The following is a 4,316-nucleotide window of genomic DNA, read 5'->3' on the forward strand; positions in this document are numbered from 1 at the left end:
ACTGCCCAATATTTGCTTCAAGTGACTCCTCCCTGGGAAACTCTTAAGGAGCCGCCCATCTCAATATCATCTTTTTCTGCATGGGGAGAAGCAGAAACATTGGCATTTCCATGGAAATGGCTACGGAGGTCTCCCAGAGACAGCCCTTACGTTTATGACCTAGGACAGCAGTGATGGTGATTCAGTGGTCCCAGCCTGATGCTCCTGCTCTGGGTTTATTCACACAGCCTCTTAGACCACCTCTGGGCTCCAGTCTGAGGACCCGTCTGGTTATCAGTGTCACACAGCTGCACCTTGACTCTATGTTACCAAGGGTTCCTGTTCCATGAAGAAGTAAGAGAAGATCTGCCCCACTCATCCTCTCTGCCCATCCCTCCTTTATCCCTGCCTGTGACCAACACCAGTTCATGCCAAGGCTTCTGCTGTCGGTTATATTACTGAAAGTGGAGCAAGAGTTCAGTGACAATAACTCCTTTTCTTACTAGTCTTCCCAGTGGACAGAGAATTAGTTTGCTTCAAGAAGCAAAATAAGCTGCCTACACATGGTGGGTGGGATGAGGTGGAAATGACAAGAAAGAATCCAGCCTGGCTGGGCACGGCGGCTCACGCCTGTAATCCCAGCACCTTGGGAGGCTGAGGTGGGTGGATCAACCTAGGTCAGGAGTTTGAGACCACCCTGGCCAACATAGTACAACCTTGTCTCTACTAAAAATGCAAAAACTACTTGGCTGGTGCTTGTAATCCCAGCTACTTGAGTGACTGAGCAGGAGAATCACTTCAACCCGGGAAGCGGAGGTTGTGATGAGCTGAGACCATGACACTGCACTCCAGCCTGGGCAACAGAGAGAGACTCTGTCTCAAAATAAAGAAAGAAAGAAAGAAAGAAAGAAAAGAAAAGAAAAAAAGAAAGAATCCAGGCTGTGTGACCCAAAAGTCCAGGAGCCCTTGGCCTGGTCCCACAGGTGTCCCCTCCTTTTGGTGCGGGTATGCTGGCCATTTCCTGAGCTCTGAAACTGTGGGAGCGATGACAGCAAAGGAGAGTCCAGCCTGTGGGACCCAGAGATGTGAGAGAGGAAGTCAGATGCTTAAGAAAATGTGGGCTCAGCATTCTGAAAGGGCTGGATCTGACTTGGCCTAGAGCTGGTATAGAAGAGAAGCAAGAGAGATACTCAGCCTTAGGTGACCCAGGCACAGCGATCCTGTCAAAGCGCTGAGCTCTCTGCAACATGGATATCCTGCAGAGACATCCTTGGGGAGGCTCTGATCCCAGAATGATGCAAAAATGCTAATGGAAGTGAGCAGGGCATGGTTTATGGGGGAGGAGGAGACGGGTGTGGGGTCAGATATGGTAAGGAGGGTGCAGCCTGAAGAGGAGACTGTCCATTGCGACTCATAGGAGGAGAAGGCCCAGGGCCTAGAGCAGTGACAAAAGGAGGACCTGGAAGGACCTGGGCCCTCAAGACACACAGGGACTGGGGTTTTGTTCTGTCTCTGAGGGTCCCTGAGGAGGATCACATACAAAATCCATGGTTAGTGTCCTCTGTCCTGGGTTCACTCTCCCAGCTGTTGTCCCTCCTGGATCATCTGGGTGTCCAGGTTCCTTAGCTGTGGACCTGTTCTTTTCTCTGCCCTCAGCCTAAGAGCTGGTGGGGCATCCACCAGGAAGCGCATCCGAGGGCAGGGAGGAGTCCCTGGGCAGCCTTGTCCTGTATGTGACACACCGCTCAGCCTCGGTGACCCCGTGTTCATTAGAGTGGGAGGAAAGGAAAACAAAATTCACTGTGGACATCTATGCATCAGCAAAGAAACAGTAATGAGAAGGAAACAGGAAGCGAAGCCCAGATCTAATAGCTCATTTCTACTTGGAAATAAATAAAACTTAATATGCCTGATGTGCTATGTAAACACAACAAACACATTTTAAAAACTATAAAAATTACGTAACGGAACATGGCTTACACTAAAAGGAACATTTAAAATAATGACACACTTGAAATGTGATCCCAAAACACAGCATACATTTTATTTCAGTTCCATGTATGGACTGGTTTTATTTAAATGTCTGTATTAGGTTTCTCTATTGCATTGTTTAAATGGAGCATTTAAAATCTTATTGTATTGCAACTTATATTAACATAACCATCCTGCTGTTTTTCTGTATCCCCTTAAAATTCCCTAAACAAATATTTATTAAGATCCCAGGGTGTATCATGCCAGAACTCATGCAGTCACAGACATAACCATTTCATTATTCATTTTCATCAACAGAATTATGTTTTTTGTTAAGCTTGTTGTTTTTAGTTTATTAGATTCTAGATGTCATTACAGATCAAAGATGAACAATTTCTATCATCTTTAAGCCACCCCCACAACACTCACTACTGAATTTGAACCATAATTTTCCCGTAGAAACCCTAGTTGGGGGCTCGATTGTAAGAGCTGCCATGTATCAGGCTCACCTGAGGACAGACGCTGGTTAAACCAAGTTGAAGTTTTAATTCTTCTCATCTTCAAAGACTGAGCATCTTTGCTCTTTTTGCTCATAAGTGACTCCAGAGTCATTTGCCAGCATCCGCTGCAGATGGGAACTCAGTGCTTTGGGTACAGATTCCTAAGCAAGATCCCTGATCACAGTATCCAAATGATTATGACTGCAAAGCTGGGGAATTAGAGAGAGAACAAAGATTTACCAGAAAACCCTCTGGGAATGTCTCCACAGGGTATCCTAGAGGGAAGAGCTTCCTTTCTCCTCAGCGCTGCAGGATCCACAGAGGAAGGAGAGCTCTGGCCACCAGGACGGAGCCATATGAGAAGAGAGGACCTGGTGTCCAACACAGGTGGGAAAGTGAGTCCATGGGGCCGGTCCCCGCTCTGGGCTTGATCCTGAAATAAAAGGACTTTGTGTAGACATCACCTGAGCCCTCTACAATGTACAGCCAAAGAGTCATGGACAGATCCACTCCTGAGGAATCCGGTAGAGTGTGAAGACTGCCCTGAGGTCACAGGAGGGAGACAGGGGAGCCACCTTACTAAGTCTGGACTTGTGAGTAGGGGCAGTGGACAGAACGGGAGGTAGGGGGAGGCAGTGGTGTATCTCAGAGGCTCTGGTCACCTTATCATATAACAGTTTGCCTTAGTCTGGACACTAGGGGGCGCTTGGGGACCGTTTCTGAGAAGACGGGGGGTAATCAGAACAGAACCAGACACCCGCCCTGCCTGATGTCCTCTGCTCAGGGCTGACAGCTGTGTCCTGTGTCCTCCCCACCCCCGATACCACAAAGCTCCACCCCTGCCACCCCCTGGCATCCTCAAGCCCAGGAGCCTGACCCAGGGTTCAGGGTGGGGTCCCAAAACTGGGGGGTCTGATTTGCATGGATGGACCTCCCCCTCTCAGAGTATGAAGACAGGGAGAGATGTGGGGGAAGCTCAGCTGCAGCTGTGGGTAGAGAAGACAGGACTCAGGACAATCTCCAGCATGGCCTGCTTCCCTCTCCTCCTGATCCTCCTCACTCACTGTGCAGGTGACAGGATAGGGGACCAAGAGAGGGGCCCTGGGAAGTCCTGGGACCCTGCTTTCTCCTCTTTTCTCCTTTTGTCTCTTGTCAAATAATGCACATCTAATAAAACACCCAGATTTATAATAGGAAAGTATACACATTTTGACATTTTTTTGATCCTTGAATACATCACCACCAACAGGGAACTATGCAACCTGTGACCAACCCCAGCAACCCCTCATGACCCTTTGTCATCTCCCTCCCTCCCTTCCCCAGTGCTCCCCTGTGCAGCCACAGATCCGCCTCTGTCACTATTGTTTGGTTTCCATTTTTTGGAATGTGTCAGTGTTATCAAACATTATCTTCCCATTTGTTCTGGCTTTTTTCATCTGCAAACTTCTTTTGAGATTCTTCCTGTTCTTGCTGAATTGCACCCATCCCATAGAGGGCTCATTACTACTTTTGAGGGCTGTTAGGTTGATTATTCCTTATTTTCTTTATTTATTGTAAAGTTTGAATTTTTCATCCATCAGAAAGAAACTCTTGGAGTGATGTTCATCTCAGGGGACAGGAGAGTCTGTGATGGCTTGTCGGGATTCTTCCTTCCTCATCTCTTGCCTCTGGTTCTCTCTATACCGGAAGAGGTTCTCATATTTGATTTATTTACTTATTTATTTCTTTGGGTTTTTAAGGATTTTAGTGGTTTTTTCTCTTTAATTATAATTTTTTTTTTATTTTAATAGGTTTTTAGGGAACCGGTGGTGTTTGGTTACATGAATAAGTTCTTTAGTTGTGATTTCTAAGATATTGGTGCACTCG

This window comes from Colobus angolensis, unplaced genomic scaffold (genome assembly GCF_000951035.1).
Source record: "Colobus angolensis palliatus isolate OR3802 unplaced genomic scaffold, Cang.pa_1.0 Scaffold949, whole genome shotgun sequence".
NCBI lineage: Eukaryota > Metazoa > Chordata > Mammalia > Primates > Cercopithecidae > Colobus > Colobus angolensis.